General features: G+C 40.0%; 1 protein-coding gene across 1 annotated transcript in view; it reads left to right on the forward strand.

Moving 5' to 3' along the window:
• The first annotated feature begins 13228 nt into the window (after positions 1-13228).
• eIF5 (eukaryotic translation initiation factor 5) overlaps positions 13229-15139 on the forward strand; it is a 53737-nt gene continuing 51826 nt past the window's right edge. Inside the window, exons 1-2 of the mRNA XM_071683484.1 lie at positions 13229-13365; positions 13615-13773. The gene's annotated coding sequence lies outside the window, so the exon portion shown is untranslated. The remainder of the gene's footprint in view (positions 13366-13614; positions 13774-15139) is intronic.

Below are 15139 nucleotides of genomic sequence, written 5' to 3' on the forward strand. Positions count from 1 at the left end.
CTCCCCCACCCTATGATCCACTTCCGCTTCCATGGTTCCATCCGCTGCCAGATCCACTCCCAGATATCTAAAACACTTCACTTCCTCCAGTTTTTCTCAATTCAAACTCACCTCCCAATTGACTTGACCCTCAACCCTACTGTACCTAATAACCTTGCTCTTATTCACATTTACTCTTAACTTTCTTCTTTCACACACTTTACCAAACTCAGTCACCAGCTTCTGCAGTTTCTCACATGAATCAGCCACCAGCGCTGTATCATCAGCGAACAACAACTGACTCACTTCCCAAGCTCTCTCATCCCCAACAGACTTCATACTTGCCCCTCTTTCCAAAACTCTTGCATTCACCTCCCTAACAACCCCATCCATAAACAAATTAAACAACCATGGAGACATCACACACCCCTGCCGCAAACCTACATTCACTGAGAACCAATCACTTTCCTCTCTTCCTACACGTACACATGCCTTACATCCTCGATAAAAACTTTTCACTGCTTCTAACAACTTGCCTCCCACACCATATATTCTTAATACCTTCCACAGAGCATCTCTATCAACTCTATCATATGCCTTCTCCAGATCCATAAATGCTACATACAAATCCATTTGCTTTTCTAAGTATTTCTCACATACATTCTTCAAAGCAAACACCTGATCCACACATCCTCTACCACTTCTGAAACCATACTGCTCTTCCCCAATCTGATGCTCTGTACATGCCTTCACCCTCTCAATCAATACCCTCCCATATAATTTACCAGGAATACTCAACAAACTTATACCTCTGTAATTTGAGCACTCACTCTTATGCCCTTTGCCTTTGTACAATGGCACTATGCACGCATTCCGCCAATCCTCATGCACCTCACCGTGAGTCATACATACATTAAATAACCTTACCAACCAGTCAACAATACAGTCACCCCCTTTTTTAATAAATTCCACTGCAATACCATCTAAACCTGCTGCCTTGCCGGCTTTCATCTTCCGCAAAGCTTTTACTACCTCTTCTCTGTTTACCAAATCATTTTCCCTAACCCTCTCACTTTGCACACCACCTCGACCAAAACACCCTATATCTGCCACTCTATCATCAAACACATTCAACAAACCTTCAAAATACTCACTCCATCTCCTCACATCACCACTACTTGTTATCACCTCCCCATTTGCGCCCTTCACTGAAGTTCCCATTTGCTCCCTTGTCTTACGCACTTTATTTACCTCCTTCCAGAACATCTTTTTATTCTCCCTAAAATTTAATGATACTCTCTCACCCCAACTCTCATTTGCCCTTTTTTTCACCTCTTGCACCTTTCTCTTGACCTCCTGTCTCTTTCTTTTATACGTCTCCCACTCAACTGCATTTTTTCCCTGCAAAAACCGTCCAAATGCCTCTCTCTTCTCTTTCACTAATACTCTTACTTCTTCATCCCACCACTCACTACCTTTTCTAATCAACCCACCTCCCACTCTTCTCATGCCACAAGCATCTTTTGCGCAATCCATCACTGATTCCTTAAATACATCCCACTCCTCCCCCACTCCCCTTCCATTGTTCTCACCTTTTTCCATTCTGTACTCAGTCTCTCCTGGTACTTCCTCACACAAGTCTCCTTCCCAAGCTCACTTATATATATATATATTATTTATTATACTTTGTCGCTGTCTCACGCGTTAGCGAGGTAGCGCAAGGAAACAGACGAAAGAATGGCCCATCCCACAAACATACACATGTATATACATACACGTCCACACACGCACACATACATACCTATACATTTCAACATATACATTTAAACTCGTACATAATTCATACTTGCTGCCCTTATTCATTCCATTTCAACGCATATATGCATACACGGACACATACATATATACACATGTACATAATTCATACTGTCTGCCTTTATTCATCCCGTCACCACCCAGCCACACATAAAATAACAACCCCCCCCCCTCATGTGCGAGAGGTAGCGCTAGGAAAAGACAACAAATGCCACAGTCATTCACACTCAGTCTCTGGCTGTCATGAATAATGCACTGAAACCACAGCTCCCTTTCCACATCCAGGCCCCACAAAACTTTCCATGGTTTACCCCAGACGCTTCACATGCCCTGGTTCAATCCATTGACAGCACATCGACCCCGTTATACCGCATCGTTCCAATTCACTCTATACCTTGCACACCTTTCACCCTCCTGCATGTTCAGGCCCCGATCGCTGAAAATCTTTTTCACTCCATCCTTCCACCTCCAATTTGGTCTCCCACTTCTCCTCACTCCCTCTACCTCTGACACATATATCTTCTGTTAGTCTTTCCTTACTCATTCTCCCCATGTGACCAAACCATTTGAATACACCCTCTTCAGCTCTCTCAACAACACTTTTTATTACCACACATCTCTCTTACCCTTTCATTACTTACTCGATCAAACCACCTCACCACATGTTGTCATCAAACATTTCATTTCCAACACATCCATCCACCTCTGTACAACTCTCTGTAGCCCATGCCTCGCAACCATATAACTGTTAAAACTACTATTCCTTCAATCATACCCATTTTAGCTCCTAGATAACGTTCTCTCCTTCCACACATACTTCATCGCTTCCAGAACCTTCGTCCCCTCCATCACTTTGTGATTCACTTCCGCTTCCATGGTTCCATCCGCTGCTAAGTCCACTCTCAGATATTTAAAACACTTCACTAACTCCCATTTTTCTCCATTCAACCTCGCATACCAATTGACTTGTCCCTCAACCCTACTGAACCTAATAACCTTGCTCTTATTCACATTTACTTTTCTCCTTTCGCACACTTTTCCAAACTGTCATAAACCTCTGCAGTTTCTCACCCGAAGCAGCCATCAGAGCTGTATCATCGGCTAGCATCTGACTTAATTCCCAGGCCCTCTCATCCACAACAGACTGCATACCCCCCCCCCCCCTCTCTTGCATTTACCTCCCTAACTACCATATCCATAAACAAATTAAACTACCTTGGGGACATCACACTCCCCTACCGCTAACCGACATTCACTGGTAACTAGTCACTCTTTCTTCCTACTCGCACACATGCCTTACATCCTCGGTAAAAAGTTTTCACCGCTTCTAGCAACTTACCTACCACACTTAACACCCCCCCCCCCCACAAAGCATCTATATCAACCCTATCATATGCCTTTTTCAGATCCATAAATGCTAAGTACAAATCATTCTGTTTTTCTGAGTATTTTTCACATAAATTCTTTAAAGGAAACACCTGATCCACACATCCTTTACCACTTCTGAAAACACATTGCTCCTCCCCAATCTGATGTTCTGTACATGCCTTCACCTTCTAAATCAGTACCCTTCCATACAGTTTCCTAGGGATACTCAACAGACTTATGTCTGTAGTTTAAACACTCACCTTTATCCCCTTTGCCTTTGTCCAATGGCACTATGCATGCATTCCGCCAATCCTCAGGCACTTCACCATAAACCATACATACACTGAATATCCTTACCAACTAATCAACAACACAGTCACCTTTTTTAAAAGATTACACTGCAATGCCATCTAAACCCGCTGCCTTGCTGGATTTCATCTTCCGTTAAGCTTTCAGTACCTCTTATCTGTTTACCAAATCATTCTCCCTGGCCCTCTCACTCCGCACAACACCCCGACCAAAACACTCTATATCTGCCACTCTGTCATCAAACACATTCAACAAACTTTCAAAATACTCACTCCATCTTCTCACTTCATAATTACCTGTTATTACTTCCCCACTTGCCCCCCTTACCGATGTTCCCATTCTCTTTTCTTACGCACGTTATTTACTTCCTTCCAAAATATCTTTTTATTTTCCCAAAAGTTTACTGGGGTTGACATGCTTTCAGTGGATTGAACTGGGGCATATGAAACGTCTGGGGTAAACCATGTAAAGGTTTGTGGGGCCTGGATGTGGATAGGCAGTTCTGGTTTGGGTGCATTATTCATGTCAGCTAGAGACTGTGTGAACGCGTTCTTTGTCCGTTTATTCTGGCGCTACCTCGCTGACGCAAGGGGTGGCGATCCTGTTCTATGTGGGGCCGGATGGCACCGGTGAAGGATGAAGGCAAGCGAGTATGAATATGTACATACATGTGTATATATGTATAGGGTTGTGTATGCGTATGTATATGTCGATATGTATATGTATGTATCGGAGTGTATGTATGTGTAGATGAGTTGATGGGTCTTCGTCAGTTTCCTCGCGCTACCACGCTGACTCGGGAAACGGTGATCAAGATATATATATATATATATATATATATATATATATATATATATATATATATATATATATATATATATATGTATATATATATATATATATATATATAAGGTGAGATCGCACTTCCGTAGGAGTTAATACAATTTTATTTAACATGTAATTTTTCTGTACATGTGGCACGACAGGTTTTGTGGACACGATCCACCTCATCAGGTGCCAGTACTTAAAGTTATTTCAATCCCAACATCACACTTGATTTCCGCCGTCCAACACCAGTCTGTATAGACGAAGCACGCAATAGATCTTGAAAATCCCGTTATTCTATACCGCTCTGCTGATTATGCCACACGCAACGTCAATGAATCTGTCTTAATTGCTAATATTAAGAACTTTGATTTGTCCCCAGGCAGTTTTAAAGCCCATCTTAGCTTTAACCAAATCATTATGAGAGAATTGACAAAACACGAAAATTTAGAAAAAAAAAAAAAAATTCAAGACCCAGCTACCCAGGTTAACCCTTGCCACGTGACCCGCCTTAATCACTGTTTCTCTTATAACAGTTACGGCCAGACAAAGAAGTGTTTGGTCCATACGGATTGGTGTTGGACAGCGGGAATCAAGTGTGATGTTGGGATTAAAAAAACTTCGTTAAGTACTGGCACCTGATGAGGTGGATTGTGTCCACGAAACGTCGTGCCGTATGCATAGAAACTAAATTACGTTTAATAGAATTGTATGAAATTGTTTGAAATGGTTTGGGCACATGGAGAGAATGAGTGAGGAAAGATTGACCAAGAGGATATATGTGTCGGAGGTGGAGGGAACGAGGAGAAGTGGGAGACCAAATTGGAGGTGGAAAGATGGAGTGAAAAAGATTTTGTGTGATCGGGGCCTGAACATGCAGGAGGGTGATAGGAGGGCAAGGAATAGAGTGAATTGGATCGATGTGGTATACCGGGGTTGACGTGCTGTCAGTGGATTGAATCAGGGCATGTGAAGCGTCTGGGGTAAACCATGGAAAGCTGTGTAGGTATGTATATTTGCGTGTATATATATATATATATATATATATATATATATATATATATATATATATATATATATATATATATATATATATATATATATACGAATAAAGTGTATATGAACGCGCACCTTCACAGAACATACAAAGCTCCAACAGCCAGGATCGAACCTGGGACCTCTTGCACAAGGGGTCCCAGGTTCGATCCTGGCTGTTGGAGCCTTGTATGTTCTATGATATATATATATATATATATATATATATATATATATATATATATATATATATATATATATATATATATATATATATATTTTTTTTTTTTTTTTTTTTTTTTTTTTTTTATACTTTGTCGCTGTCTCCCGCGTTTGCGAGGTAGCGCAAGGAAACAGACGAAAGAAATGGCCCCACCCCCCCCCCCCCCATACACATGTACATACACACATCCACACACGCAAATATACATACCTACACAGCTTTCCATGGTTTACCCCAGACGCTTCACATGCCTTGCTTCAATCCACTGACAGCACGTCAACCCCTGTATACCACATGACTCCAATTCACTCTATTTCTTGCCCTCCTTTCACCCTCCTGCATGTTTAGGCCCCGATCACACAAAATCTTTTTCACTCCATCTTTCCACCTCCAATTTGGTCTCCCTCTTCTCCTCGTTCCCTCCACCTCCGACACATATATCCTCTTGGTCAATCTCTCCTCACTCATTCTCTCCATGTGCCCAAACCATTTCAAAACACCCTCTTCTGCTCTCTCAACCACGCTCTTTTTATTTCCACACATCTCTCTTACCCTTACGTTACTTACTCGATCAAACCACCTCACACCACACATTGTCCTCAAACATCTCATTTCCAGCACATCCATCCTCCTGCGCACATCTCTATCCATAGCCCACGCCTCGCAACCATACAGCATTGTTGGAACCACTATTCCCTCAAACATACCCATTTTTGCTTTCCGAGATAATGTTCTCGACTTCCACACATTTTTCAAGGCTCCCAAAATTTTCGCCCCCTCCCCCACCCTATGATCCACTTCCGCTTCCATGGTTCCATCCGCTGACAGATCCACTCCCAGATATCTAAAACACTTCACTTCCTCCAGTTTTTCTCCATTCAAACTCACCTCCCAATTGACTTGACCCTCACCCCTACTGTACCTAATAACCTTGCTCTTATTCACATTTACTCTCAACTTTCTTCTTCCACACACTTTACCAAACTCAGTCACCAGCTTCTGCAGTTTCTCACATGAATCAGCCACCAGCGCTGTATCATCAGCGAACAACAATTGACACACTTCCCAAGCTCTCTCATCCCCAACAGACTTCATACTTGCCCCTCTTTCCAGGACTCTTGCATTTACCTCCTTTACAACCCCATCCATAAACAAATTAAACAACCATGGAGACATCACACACCCCTGCCGCAAACCTACATTCACTGAGAACCAATCACTTTCCTCTCTTCCTACACGTACACATGCCTTACATCCTCGATAAAAACTTTTCACTGCTTCTAACAACTTGCCTCCCACACCATATATTCTTAATACCTTCCACAGAGCATCTCTATCAACTCTATCATATGCCTTCTCCAGATCCATAAATGCTACATACAAATCCATTTGCTTTTCTAAGTATTTCTCACATACATTCTTCAAAGCAAACACCTGATCCACACATCCTCTACCACTTCTGAAACCGCACTGCTCTTCCCCAATCTGATGCTCTGTACATGCCTTCACCCTCTCAATCAATACCCTCCTATATAATTTACCAGGAATACTCAACAAACTTATACCTCTGTAATTTGAGCACTCACTCTTATCCCCTTTGCCTTTGTACAATGGCACTATGCACGCATTCCGCCAATCCTCAGGCACCTCACCATGAGTCATACATACATTAAATAACCTTACCAACCAGTCAACAATACAGTCACCCCCTTTCTTAATAAATTCCACTGCAATACCATCCAAACCTGCTGCCTTGCCGGCTTTCATCTTCCGCAAAGCTTTTACTACCTCTTCTCTGTTTACCAAATCATTTTCCCTAACCCTCTCACTTTGCACACTATATATATATGTGTATATATATATATATATATATATATATATATATATATATATATATATATATATATATATATATATATATATATACATGGGGTGTTCAGTGTTGTAAATGGAAATGGTGAAGAGCTTGTAGATTTATGTGCTGAAAAAGGACTGGTGATTGGGAATACCTGGTTTAAAAAGCGAGATATACATAAGTATACGTATGTAAGTAGGAGAGATGGCCAGAGAGCGTTATTGGATTACGTGTTACTTGACAGGCGCGCGAAAGAGAGACTTTTGGATGTTAGTGTGCTGAGAGGTGCAACTGGAGGGATGTCTGATCATTATCTTGTGGAGGCTAAGGTGAAGATTTGTATGGGTTTTCAGAAAAGAAGAGTGAATGTTGGGGTGAAGAGGGTGGTGAGAGTAAGTGAGCTTGGGAAGGAGACTTGTGTGAGGAAGTACCAGGAGAGACTGAGTACAGAATGGAAAAAGGTGAGAACAATGGAAGTAAGGGGAGTGGGGGAGGAATGGGATGTATTTAGGGAATCAGTGATGGATTGCGCAAAAGATGCTTGTGGCATGAGAAGAGTGGGAAGTGGGTTGATTAGAAAGGGTAGTGAGTGGTGGGATGAAGAAGTAAGATTATTAGTGAAAGAGAAGAGAGAGGCATTTGGACGATTTTTGCAGGGAAAAAATGCAATTGAGTGGGAGATGTATAAAAGAAAGAGACAGGAGGTCAAGAGAAAGGTGCAAGAGGTGAAAAAGAGGGCAAATGAGAGTTGGGGTGAGAGAGTATCATTAAATTTTAGGGAGAATAAAAAGATGTTCTGGAAGGAGGTAAATAAAGTGCGTAAGACAAGGGAGCAAATGGGAACTTCAGTGAAGGGCGCAAATGGGGAGGTGATAACAAGTAATGGTGATGTGATAAGGAGATGGAGTGAGTATTTTGAAGGATTGTTGAATGTGTTGGATGATAGAGTGGCAGATATAGGGTGTCTTGGTCGAGGTGGTGTGCAAAGTGAGAGGGTTAGGGAAAATGATTTGGTAAACAGAGAAGAGGTAGTAAAAGCTTTGCGGAAGATGAAAGCCGGCAAGGCAGCAGGTTTGGATGGTATTGCAGTAGAATTTATTAAAAAAGGGGGTGACTGTATTATTGACTGGTTGGTAAGGTTATTTAATGTATGTATGACTCATGGTGAGGTGCCTGAGGATTGGCGGAATGCGTGCATAGTACCATTGTACAAAGGCAAAGGGGATAAGAGTGAGTGCTCAAATTACAGAGGTATAAGTTTGTTGAGTATTCCTGGTAAATTATATAGGAGGGTATTGATTGAGAGGGTGAAGGTATGTACAGAGCATCAGATTGGGGAAGAGCAGTGTGGTTTCAGAAGTGGTAGAGGATGTGTGGATCAGGTGTTTGCTTTGAAGAATGTATGTGAGCAATACTTAGAAAAGCAAATGGATTTGTATGTAGCATTTATGGATCTGGAGAAGGCATATGATAGAGTTGATAGAGATGCTCTGTGGAAGGTATTAAGAATATATGGTGTGGGAGGCAAGTTGTCAGAAGCAGTGAAAAGTTTTTATCGAGGATGTATGGCATGTGTACGTGTAGGAAGAGAGGAAAGTGATTGGTTCTCAGTGAATGTAGGTTTGCGGCAGGGGTGTGTGATGTCTCCATGGTTGTTTAATTTGTTTATGGATGGGGTTGTTAGGGAGGTAAATGCAAGAGTTTTGGAAAGAGGGGCAAGTATGAAGTCTGTTGGGGATGAGAGAGCTTGGGAAGTGAGTCAGTTGTTCGCTGATGATACAGCGCTGGTGGCTGATTCATGTGAGAAACTGCAGAAGCTGGTGACTGAGTTTGGTAAAGTGTGTGAAAGAAGAAAGTTAAGAGTAAATGTGAATAAGAGCAAGGTTATTAGGTACAGTAGGGTTGAGGGTCAAGTCAATTGGGAGGTAAGTTTGAATGGAGAAAAACTGGAGGAAGTGAAGTGTTTTAGATATCTGGGAGTGGATCTGGCAGCGGATGGAACCATGGAAGCGGAAGTGGATCATAGGGTGGGGGAGGGTGCGAAAATCCTGGGAGCTTTGAAGAATGTGTGGAAGTCGAGAACATTATCTCGGAAAGCAAAAATGGGTATGTTTGAAGGAATAGTGGTTCCAACAATGTTGTATGGTTGCGAGGCGTGGGCTATGGATAGAGTTGTGCGCAGGAGGATGGATGTGCTGGAAATGAGATGTTTGAGGACAATGTGTGGTGTGAGGTGGTTTGATCGAGTAAGTAATGTAAGGGTAAGAGAGATGTGTGGAAATAAAAAGAGCGTGGTTGAGAGAGCAGAAGAGGGTGTTTTGAAATGGTTTGGGCACATGGAGAGAATGAGTGAGGAAAGATTGACCAAGAGGATATATGTGTCGGAGGTGGAGGGAACGAGGAGAAGAGGGAGACCAAATTGGAGGTGGAAAGATGGAGTGAAAAAGATTTTGTGTGATCGGGGCCTGAACATGCAGGAGGGTGAAAGGAGGGCAAGGAATAGAGTGAATTGGATCGATGTGGTATACCGGGGTTGACGTGCTGTCAGTGGATTGAATCAGGGCATGTGAAGCGTCTGGGGTAAACCATGGAAAGCTGTGTAGGTATGTATATTTGCGTGTGTGGACGTGTATGTATATACATGTGTATGGGGGTGGGTTGGGCCATTTCTTTCGTCTGTTTCCTTGCGCTACCTCGCAAACGCGGGAGACAGCGAAAATATATATATATATATATATATATATATATATATATATATATATATATATATATATATATATATATATATGGGTATGTTCCAACAATGTTATATGGTTGCGAGGCGTGGGCCATAGATAGAGTTGTGCGGAGGAGAGTGGATGTGCTGGAAATGAGATGTTTGAGGACAATATGTGGTGTGAGGTGGTTTGATCGAGTAAGTAATGAGAGGGTAAGAGAAATGTGTGGTAATAAAAAGAGTGTGGTTGAGAGAGCAGAAGAGTGTGTTTTGAAATGGTTTGGTCACATGGAGAGAATGAGTGAGGAAAGATTGACAAAGAGGATATATGTGTCAGAGGTGTAGGGAACGAGGAGAAGTGGAAGACCAAATTGGAGTTGGAAAGATGGAGTGAAAAAGATTTTGAGTGGTCAGGGCCTAAACATGCAGGAGGGTGAAAGGCGTGCAAGGAATACAGTGAATTGGAACGATGTGGTATACCGGGGTCGATTGCTGTCAATGAATTGAACCAGGGCGTGTGAAGCTTATGGAGTAAACCATGGAAAGTTCTGTGGGGCCTGGATGTGGAAAGGGAGCTGTAGTTTCAGTGCATTATACATGACAGCTAGAGACTGAATGTGAACGAATGTGGCCTTTGTTGTCTTTTCCTAGCGCTACCTCCCGCACATGCGGGGGGAGGGGGTTATTTCATGTGTGGCGGGGTGGCGATGGGAATGAATAAAGGCAGCAAGTATGAATTATGTACATGTGTATATATGTATATGTCTGTGTGTGTAGTATGAATTATGTACATGTGTATATATGTATATGTCTGTGTGTGTATATATATATGTATACGTTGAGATGTTTAGGTATGTATATTTGCGTGTGTGGACGTGGATGTATATGTGTATGTGGGAGGGTTGGGCCATTCTTTCGTCTGTTTCCTTGCGCTACCTCGCTAACGCATGAGACAGTGACAAATCAAAATAAATGAATAAACTATTTATATATATATATATATATATATATATATATATATATATATATATATATATATATATATATATATGTTTGTGTGTGTGTGTGTGTGTTTACTGGAGTGGATGGGCCATTCGTCTGTTTCCTGGCCTACCTCGTGACGCGGCCTACCTCGTGACGTGTGTGTGTGTATATATATATATATATATATATATATATATATATATATATATATATATATATATATATATATAAAGGTGAATTCCCATACGGTAGGAATTCATGCAATATTAACAAAATTTTTATGTAGATGTGGTACATGTTTCGTGAAGACTATTCATTAGTCCGTGATGATAGTTTGAAGGTGAAATCGCACTTCAGTAGTTCATATGATTTTGTTTGCAATGTGATTTTTCTATACATGTACCATATGTATAGAAAAATTACATGTTAGATAAGATTATATGAACTACTGAAGTGCGATTTTACCTATATATATATATATATATATATATATTCTTTTTTCCTGTTCATACTAATCGCCATTTCCCGCGTTAGCGAGGTAGCGTTAGGAACAGAGGACTGGGCCTTTGAGGGAATATCCTCACCAGGCCCCCTTCTCGGTTTCTTCTTTTGGAAAAAAAAAAGCGAGAGGAGGATTTCCAGACCCCCGCTCCCATATATATATATATATATATATATATATATATATATATATATATATATATATATATATATATATATATATATATCCCTGGGGATAGGGGATTAAGAATACTTCCCACGTATTCCCTGCGTGTCGTAGAAGGCGACTAAAAGGGGAGGGAGCAGGGGCTGGAAATCCTCCCCTCTCGCTTTTTTTTTTTTTTTTAATTTTCCAAAAGAAGGAACAGAGGGGGCCAGGTGAGGATATTCCAAAAAAGGCCCAGTCCTGTTCTTAACGCTACCTCGCTAACGCGGGAAATGGCGAATAGTTTAAAAGAAAATGAAAGAAAATATATATATATATATATATATATATATATATATATATATATATATATATATATATATATATTTATGAGTATCGTGCTTCATTTTCCCCGTGGACTCGTAGGAATATAATATATATATATATATATATATATATATATATATATATATATATATATATATATATATATATATATATATCATCCCTGGGGATAGGGGATTAAGAATACTTCCCACGTATTCCCTGCGTGTCGTAGAAGGCGACTAAAAGGGGAGGGAGCGGGGGGCTGGAAATCCTCCCCCTCTCTTTTTTTTTTTTTTTCTAATTTTCCAAAAGAAGGAACAGAGGGGGCCAGGTGAGGATATTCCAAAAAAGGCCCAATCCTCTGTTCTTAACGCTACCTCGCTAACGCGGGAAATGGCAAATAGTTTAAAAGAAAAGAAGAAAGAATATATATATATATATATATATATATATATATATATATATATATATATATATATATATATATATATATATATGTATGTATGTATGTATGTATACATAGTGTGTGTGTGTGTGTCTCCTTTCATGGACTCCTCATACGGCGTATTCACGTAAACGCTGACACAAATAGATTCAGACTCAGTAAAAGCCCCATATCGTTCCTTTGAATATCCTGACTTATAAGAAAGCTTAATATAGTTGCAAAAATATAATGTCCTTGTAATCTATTAAGGCCGTCAGGAACATTTGTTGCATAAATTATATATAGCATTCTTATTACATGAAAAATTATGTTGTATATTTCGTATGATCCTTTTAGCATACACAAAATATGAATTATGTATAGATTATGTTACTAGGTTACTATAGACGAAATGCCGTCATTACAGATTACAGCATTATGTTGACATGGTGCTTCTGGCCATACAACTATCGTATTTTAAAAAGTTTTCTTTTTTGGAAAATGTGAAATATTTAGAAGTAAGAATGCCTATTTGTATAGATAAAGAAAAACAATAATTGACTTATGTTCATTCCATGCTTGAATGTATCTTAAGGAACATGAAATAAATAGTTTACGTAAACAGATTATTAATATAATCTTGATTATCAGAAAATATCATTGTTTTGTACTATGTACTTGTGTTAGTAGATTTTACCGGAACAGAAATCGCAACAGAGAGAGGAAAATCAATATTTCGAAAGCTATGAACCCCAATCCTTACCTTACCCTTTGTGGTAGTAGAATTCTCTCGATTTGTTCCAGTTTATTCGGCGCTATTTTTGCACAGCAACAACTACCAAGGTGACTTCTAGTACAGGTGAGAGAAACCTTATATCTAAGTTTTCTGAAGTAGTAAATTTATGGGAATAAAGTAAGAAGAATTGAAATAACGCGTAATAAAGATGGCGCATGCTCAGACAATTGTGATATCGCGTCTGATGACAATATTCCTTCAAATTTCTCTTTCCATATTGTATTATGGCCCACTTAGTTACTTGTAGATGAAGTAAGAATATGGATATTGTGTAATGATGGGACAGTGAGAGGAGCATGGTTGGTGTTACAGGTATATCAAGTGAAGGTCATACCCCCGAGCATCAGCACAGACGGGCGTGAGCGGCCGCCATTCTGCCGTGTGCTTCCTGTGGACGTGGGCTCTCGCTCCATTTATTAGCACAAAACTCAGCCCTGGACGGCACTTTCATGATTTTATTCAGCTGGCACAGTGAGTACTCCTCCTGATTTGGGAGTGTATAAGGGAATTGGAATGTGTTAGTCTCTTAGGATAGGATCTGGTGACTAGAACAAGTAGAATATGTGGTCAGCTGACAGTGGCAGGTCAGCTGTAGGTTCCTGACTCAGGCGTTTGTGCAGGTTAGTTCTGCAGCGTCAGCCCAAACGGTGACAGTTATTCATATTTGGTGCATAGTAATAGCCATGCCATTACTATATTCGTGTGTATACATGTGAATTCTGTTTGCTGAAGTAACATTGTATTGGAGATTGTCTGCTGTTACGTCATGTAAGTGTAAATGTAAAGTATCTCAGTCTGGTGAGCTCGGACTGGAATTGGAATGCCTTTTATACTTTAAAATGTGATAGAAAATATACTTAAGTAGAAAAATAAATGAATTAAAGAATCTTGCCAAAAATCAATACTTTGAAGCGGTTGATGTAAGCATACAGATGTCTGCATGCAACTCTTGACACATCAGCCATAATGTTGCCAAGGGACATTCTGATTTAAGGTTGAAATTGATACAAATAAATGTTACAGCATAAGTGTACTTAAGGTACCGCATATGTTGTTTAGTATTATGCTTGAAGGTTCATGGGGAGAGTGCCTCTAAATTCCTAAGTGTGGACTTAGTATATTGACATAGTAATTCACTTCTATGGACTTAGTGTATTGAACATAGTAATTCACTTCTACTTTTTTCTTTTCTTTTTATACCGGTAAACTTCCCAAGTGTACTTGTGGGACTCTCTTGTGTTATCTTGTTTACTTGTTGCTGGACTTCACAGTGTAAATGACATAATGAAAAATTTGTATATATTGATTTCCATATCCGGTTGCTACACTACTTTTATCGGAAAATATAGGCTTGAATATATTTTGTCCACCACATATAATCGGTTTGGCCCCACATCTGATTTAGGTTTGGGTATGGAGAGATTGTTTTGCAGTGATACTATAAGCTGACTGGTTGCAGAGTATGATTTTAGAGAAATGGCGAATAGTATGAAAAAAAAATATTTTAGTGATGTTAAGTCAGAAATGTAGCAGTCCTCTTTTTTTTTTTTTTTTTTTACTTCTCCATATGATAGCTCCTCTCTGTTAACTTATAAGATGGAATGATTGATCACCAGTGCTGGTGCAGTGTTGAGAGAATTCTAAAATGGTTATAGAGCATGAGGTGGAACATGACTTTTCATTGAACAATTATAGCCCCCTTGTGCCTTATTGATTTTCAGGAGGTGCCCAAGTCAAATAATAATCTGCTAAAAAAATGAAATTGAATATTAATTTATTACTGTTACAGTATTGAAAGGTGTATTTACTATATTTAGCACTCAGATTATATGAAACC

The sequence above is a fragment of the Panulirus ornatus genome, chromosome 36, assembly GCF_036320965.1.
Source record: "Panulirus ornatus isolate Po-2019 chromosome 36, ASM3632096v1, whole genome shotgun sequence".
Classification (NCBI taxonomy): Eukaryota; Metazoa; Arthropoda; class Malacostraca; order Decapoda; family Palinuridae; genus Panulirus; species Panulirus ornatus.